Consider the following 7,312-nt stretch of genomic DNA (forward strand, 5'->3'; position numbering starts at 1 on the left):
AAACACCATGCCCAGTTCCAAGTCACACATAGGGATATGCCCTTTACTTACAATATTGAGAAAGAATAAGATGGAAATTGCATTTTGCAAGCAATTGGAGGGATTTCTGGATTTTCACAAATTCTGTGACTTGGCACCTTTTTGGAATCTAAAGCATTTTAATGTGAGTGTTGAAAGATGGTAAAAATCATGTCTTATGATGTAGAAAATGGAAGTTGCTTCCAAAGCTGCATTAATGAGCCTATTTCCCTAAAGTTCATTAAGACAACTATAGATGCTGTTCTGTTCCAGACTGTCTGGCAATTATTAGAAAATGATATGAAAATGACAAAGATTTAGAATTTATAAGTTAAAACTTAGTGTTTAATTCTGGCCTTTGAACTACTCTGAAGATCTCTGATAATTTAGTTAAAGACATTTGCAAATTAAACAAGGTATGCATTTCATATCTTAGAATACATAACAGATAATTTACAAAGAGAAAAAAAATAAATGAATTTAACTCTGCATAAACACTGTGCAATGCAGGTGCTCCTGCTCCTAGAGTTATTAGGTTCTTGTGGATAGAGTATACCAGGAATTTTAGATTGGCCTAGAAAATTATCTACTAGACAGGAACAGAAGAGAGGAAAAAACTAAGGTGAATGTGAAGGAATTGAAGCAATGATACACCGCGGATTAACGCAGTAGTTTGGCAAAAATATACATAATAAGCATAAACCCTCATTGAGTTTTCTCAGGTTTATGTATGCAGAAGCATGCCATTTTTGGTTGTTTCTGTTCTGAAAGCATAGTGGAGTGCAGAGATTCAGACATTGTTTTTTTAGTTCTACATCAGTGGTGTTTGTATTATTCTTTCTCTTTAAAAAGTATATTTTATTGAAAGACTATACTTTCAGGGATCATATCTACAGTTCATTACTAGAGAAGATTTTCTGACTGTGTAGAGTAGCAGAAACCATGAGGAGGAGAAGTACCCTTTTCTCCTGAGCATGAAGCCAGCTCTTGGTCTTGATTTGCTACAACTGCCTTTTCCCATTAATGATCGTTCTTCTCTCTTTTGGTAGAGTTAAAAAAAACTATATATATGTTTGAATTTTTGCATTTCATACAATACACCTTAATCATATTTAGACAACCTCCCTTATATGCACCTCCCTCCATATCCATGCTACCAGATTTCATGTATTCTGTCATATATGTTAAGGTCTATCAAGTCAAGTTTGTATGCCCAGATGTCCCTTGGTGTGAGTTCATCCACTGGAGCTGGTCACTCCCTTAAAGAAGACCAGCTCTCGCTCACCAGCAGTGATCAACTGCTAATAGTTCCTCAGCTAAAGTTGAGGCTTTGTACCCATTTCCCCAGTTCTATGCTGGGTTTCTATCTCATTGAATCAGCATGGCCTTGTGCATTCTGTCACCATTGCTGTAAGTTCATAGGTGCCAGTTCCCCAAAGCCTGGAAGACTGTTTCCCTGTGATCATGCAACATCCTTCACTCTTACAATCTTTTTATCCCCTTTTTGATATTAGTCCCTGAATCCTGGGTGGGTGAGGTTTAATATAGAAGTCTTATCCAGGGATGCTCTCTAGTCTCCTATTATCTACCCTTTGGCCAGTCATGGCCTGTGTTAATTACCCTCTGTTGCATGAGGAATCTTCACTTATGAGTGTTTCGAGATACATTAGTATTCTCTCTACCTTGTTTTGCTATGTTCTGTGAGGCTTAGGCGTAGAGATTTCATTGTAGATATGTTACTTTGGCCTGAATATCTCAGAGACACATATTTTCTGTGTTTCACCAGTTGTGGGATTCTGCAATGGTCTCTATATTTTGCAAAAATAAGCTTCTCTGATGAATGGTTAGATGTATACTTGTCTATAAATATAAGGATACTTGTTTAGCATACAGTAAGAAATTACATTTGTCCAGAGATGTGACAGACTTTGGGTTTCTCTAGAATCTATGACCTCTCCAGCCTTGAATATTTGGCTACATTTTCAGTACCACCCATGAGTTCTTTCCCACTGAGAAGGTTTTAAGTCCAATTAGATAGTTGTGGATTACCCCCAAGATCACTTTTAAGAAAGCCAATTAAGGTTTTCTGTTAGGTCCAGATACAGGAAAAGAGTGATAATATTCACATTCCTGTACAAACAAAAATGAACATAGTTTAATTTCCTTTAAAACAGTCATTTCTCACAGTAATTAAGAGCTCGCAAGGGCTTTTGATTTCCCTGTTTTGTGTAATCCAGAGAAGCAGAAAGGCAACACAGTAGAGATGTGGATTCTGTGGGGTCTGTCTTGTTGCTGTGTGCTCCTGAGTAGGCCCTCATCTCTTCATGTGCCCAAAAGAGATCACAATAATTACTTATTGTGTAATTTTTAGAAATAGTGCAGATAATTCTCGCTATATATCTGGTACTACCATTATTATTAATATTATGAAGTTCCTTGTAAATTAGGTATAATTACTTCCAATTTTCAGGTGAAGCCATTGCTTGGTACGTAGAATGATTAACTCAGTAACTAGAACAAGAATTTGTATTCACATTTTCTCCCTGGAATTCAGAGTATACCACAGTCCTTACACAACATCTACAATGTTATTGTATTTGTTTTCTATGGCTGATGTAAAAAAAAGGCATCACAAACTTGATCATTTAACCCGACAGAACATAATTCTTTCATAATTTTGTAGGTCAGGTATCCAAATACAGTTCCCCTGGTCTGAAAACATGGTGCTAATAGAATCAGGTTTCGACCTGGGTTTTTAATGAGAGAGTCTGATCCTTTCATTCTCCAGCCACTGGTGACTCTTATGCCTTGGTTTGCGGCTACCTCACTTGAATATCTGCCTTTATGCACACATACTTCTCTCCTCTTTGTGTCAAATGTCGTTATCTTGTTTAGAAGGCTATATGAGATTACACTGAGGGCCAATTTGGACAATCCAGTGTAACATTCCCATTTCAGGATGCATAATTTCATCCATATTTCGGTTTATTTATTTATTTATTATTTATTTATTTATTATTTTTGTCTTTTTGAGACAGGGTCTCCCAGTAGCCATAGCTGGCCTGGAACTTGTTATGGAGACCAGGCTAGTCTCAATCTTACAGGAATATGCCCACCTCTGCCTCGCAAGTGTGGGAATTAAAAGTATGCACCATGTCAGCAAGTCCTTTCTTTTGTAAAGTATTTTGTTTAATGTAAGATCTTACTGTATAGCCCACGCTGGTCTTGAATTCACTTTGTAACCCATGCTGACCCCAAATGTGTGGAAATATAATTTCCTCCTGAGTGCTAGGATTATTAGTTTATACAACTATATCTAGCTTCTACTTTTTTTAACCTTTGAAAAAGATCTCCATTTCATTATTAAAATACACAGTTTCATACAAACAAATTCATTTTCAATGCAATTGACATTAAGATGTTTGCACATGCGTTTCTAATCTCTATATATCTGATTATTACTAGTTATATAGAGGTAGTATATAGACTAGTCCCAGTCTTTGACTCTCCTTACAAAGTCACTAATGTCTCCACTCTCATGGCGTCATATAATCATAGTCAGCTCTCAAAGGCCCACCTTCGAATATTATTAACATACAAATTTGGGCATTAAATTTTCAACACAAGATTTTGGGGGAAACACATTGAAACCAGGAACATGACAAGAAGGAAGCAAACCCGCTGATACAGATTTCTAGTGCCAGGCCTGCCTTTCTCAACATTTTTACTCCTTTCAGGGTCATTGGTCGCAGGAGGTAGAGTTATGAATGGCAGGAAGCTGGGGTGTGTAGGGGCTGGGCTGCCCTTAGGGGAAGCTCTTTAATGTCCTGCAGTTGAAGGTAGTTGTTAGCTATACAATCAAACAAGTCAGATAAATATTTAAATATTTAGTTCTAACATCAGACCTGGAAACACACAGCCATTTGCCAAGCTTTTGATGCAGGGCCAACCTTTTTCTTTGCCTTTGGGTCTGGTGGCCAGGTTTTGTGGTATCGCTCCTATCTCTAGTTTGCTTCCATAAAGTGAAGTGATTCTTCAGAAAAACTCATGAAGTTTCTGAGTCTAGAACCTTCTATGATTTGTTTTTATAATCTGCCCCTACTCTTTTCTAGATATCACCTCTGTACCTTGCTTGAAAGCACTTTTGTGGTGAATGTAGGGACTGGCCTTTGTTATTTTTCCCGAGTTTTCATAAGAACAGCAGCACTTTCACAGTGATTTTTGTCTGGTTGGTTAGTTGGGGTGTGCTTTTGTGTGTGAATGTGTGTGTTTTCAGTGCTGGGGATCTAACCCATAGTAGATAAACACTCTACCACTGAGCTAAGTTCTTAGCTCTTATTTTTTGGAGACTGTCTCACTATGTAGCCGAAGGTGGTCTTGAATTCAAGATCCCTCTGCCTCCACCTCCTAAGTGCTGAGATTTTAGATCACTGTGCCCAACTTCACATTGATTTCAGTGGGCTGGGAAATTGCCTGGGGAGAGCAGCCATGCCCAAGCTCAGTGCAGAATGCCTGGTAGCTGTGAGCAGTGCACAGCTTTCAGTGGCCACAGAGGGGGATGGGAAGCATCATTGACTTGAATATGGTGAGACAGGTGATACTAGGTTCTTTTTTTCTTTCAAGGTTGGATGACAGAATCAGTTCACAAAACGATCTTGACTGGTTAAAGTGATGAAGGCAACCTAATGAGTTGAAAAATTGGGGGAAATCAATCTGAAGTCCTTTCTGTGATTCAAAAATTGCACCATTAAGGTATAATAGATGCTTATCAGACAGAGTAGGGTCTTTTATGTCACTCTGACCAAATTATTATAGACCTCAAAGTATGTCTGTTAAATACCCAAGAAGGTTAGTTCCACCAGTCTGGTATTTTTAATTACTGTGTGTCATGTAGATAAATATTAGGCAAAGACCAGTTGTTCTCAGATAAACCTTACCTAGACATATATTTCTTGGTCCTCTATGTATAATTTTTCAGTAGATTGTAGGAGTAATATGGTTCTCACTGGTTTTCAAAGCTAGCTAGCATTGTTTATCTCTCACATTGTCTCATCCCTCAATCATGGTTTTCCCTCTTAAGGTGCCCCCATTGCCCCCCTTTCTCCCTTACTAATACCCTTCTCCTGTGGTCCTAACTCTCTTGAGCTCCTTCTTTCCATTTATGCCCTAGGTTCCTCATATACCCTCTCCCATTTAAATACCTCCATTTCTATCCATTTCACCTTTAGTAACACCTGCCTCCCATTGTTCTCTCTCAGGTCCTTTCTTTCCCTTTACCAGGAAAACATCTTTATTTTTCTCTGACTCTAAATTATTAGTTTCTGCAGTTATGTCAAGTTGCATACTTACTTATCAGAGTCTGGTTCTAGGATCACATATGTAGGAGAACATTTGTCGATTTTTTTTCTGAGTCTATGTTACTTCACTTTGTATAACAGTTTCTAGTTCCATCCATTTACCTGCAAATTTCATGATTTCATCTTTCTTTACTGCTGAGTAAAACTCCATTGTATAAATGAACCACATTTTCATTATCCACTCATCAATTGAGGGACACTTAGGTTGCTTCCATCTCTTAGCTATTGTGAAGAGAGCAGCAACAAACATGGATGTACAAGTGTCTCTGCGATAGGATGAGTTCTTTGGGTATATACCAAGGAGTGGTATAACTGGGTCAAATGCTATGTTCATTTGTGGTTTTTCCAGAGTTCTCCACACTGCTTTCCATAGTGTTTGAACAAGTTTGCAGCCCCACCAGCAGTGGATGAGATTTCCTCTTTCCCCACATCCTCTCCAACATTTGGTATCATTTGTTTTCTTGATCTTAGCCAGTCTGACTGGAGTAAGGTGGAATCTTAAAGTGGTTTTAATTTGCATTTCCCTAATTATTAGGGATGTTGAACATCTTTTAAGATGTTTCATAGCCATCTTTACTTCTTCTTTTGAGAACTCTCTGTTCAGCTCCTTAGCCCATCTTTTAATTGGGTTGCTTCTTGTCTTGGTTCTCTGTTTTTTGAGTTCGTTATAAATTCTGGTTATTAAACCTCTGTTGGATGTGTCGCTGGTGAAGATTTTCTCCCATTCTGTGTGTTTTCTGTTTGCTTCTTTGGTTGTCTCCTTTGATGTACAGAAGCTTTTTAGTTTAATGAGGTCCCATTTGTTAATTCTTGCCCTTGTTTCCTGGGCAATTGATGTCCGATTTAGAAAATCCTTTCCTACGCCTATATCTTATAGGTTATTCCCAATGTTTTCTTCTAATAGTTTCAGCCATTCAGGCTTTACATTGAGGTCTTTGAGCCATTTGGAATTGACTTTTGTGCAGGGTGAAGGATAGGGGTTTGGTTTCATTCTTCTAGAAGTGGAGATCTAGTTTTGCCAGCACCATTTGCTGAACATGCTGTCTTTCCTCCAGTGAATGTTCTTGGCCCCTTTGTCAAATATCAGGTGGCTGAAATTGTATTTACTCATATTTGTGTCTTCAATTTTGTTCCATTGGTCTATGGGTCTATTTTTGTGCCAGTACCATGTTGTTTTTATGACTATAGTTCTGTAATACATCTTGAAATCTGGTATAGTAATCCCCCCTGCATTGCTCTTAATGCTCAGGGTTGTTTTGGCTATCCAAGGACTTTTGTGCTTCCATATGAATCTTAGGATAGTTTTTTTCCATTTCTGTGAAATGGGTCATGGGGATTTTAATTGGCATTGTGTTGAATCTATATATGAGTTTTGGTAGGATGATCATTTTCACAGTATTAATTCTTCCAGTCCATGAGCATGGGAGGTCCTTCCATCTTCTGAAGTCTTCCCCAATTTCTTTAAAGATTTAAAATTTTCATTGTAGAGCTCTTTAACGTCTTTGGTCAGGTTTACTCCGAGATAATTTATTTATTTATTTTTTATTTTGCAGCTATTATGAACGGGAGTGTTTCCGTGTGCTCTTTCTCTGATTGCTTGTTATTGGTTTATAGAAAGCCTATAGACTTTTGTAGGTTAATTTTGTAACCTGCCACTTTACTGAATGTGATAATAATTCCTAGGAGCTTTCGGGTGGAATTTTTGGCGTCCCTTAGATATAATATCATATCATCTGAAAAAAGGGATAATTTGATCTCTTCTTTTCCAATTATTTAATTTAATTTGTCCTTTAATTTCTTCCTCTTGTCTTATTGCTTTTGCAAGAGTTTCAAGCGCTATGTTAAAGAAGAGTGGAGATAGTTGGCAGTCTTCTCTGGTTCCTGAATTCAATGGAAATGCTTCCAGTTTTTCTCCATTTAGAATGATGTTGGTTGTG

The 7,312-nt window shown here is 37.7% G+C and overlaps 1 non-coding gene across 1 annotated transcript; it reads left to right on the forward strand.

Annotated features, from left to right (window-relative positions):
* Positions 1–883: 883 nt before the first annotated feature.
* LOC115071070 lies at positions 884–1,092 on the forward strand. The gene has a single exon (XR_003850178.1). It is a non-coding gene; the product is annotated as a small nucleolar RNA U3 (small nucleolar RNA).
* Positions 1,093–7,312: the final 6,220 nt, after the last annotated feature.

Source organism: Nannospalax galili, unplaced genomic scaffold (assembly GCF_000622305.1).
Source record: "Nannospalax galili isolate Female #2095 unplaced genomic scaffold, S.galili_v1.0 scaffold198, whole genome shotgun sequence".
In the NCBI taxonomy this organism is placed as follows: domain Eukaryota; kingdom Metazoa; phylum Chordata; class Mammalia; order Rodentia; family Spalacidae; genus Nannospalax; species Nannospalax galili.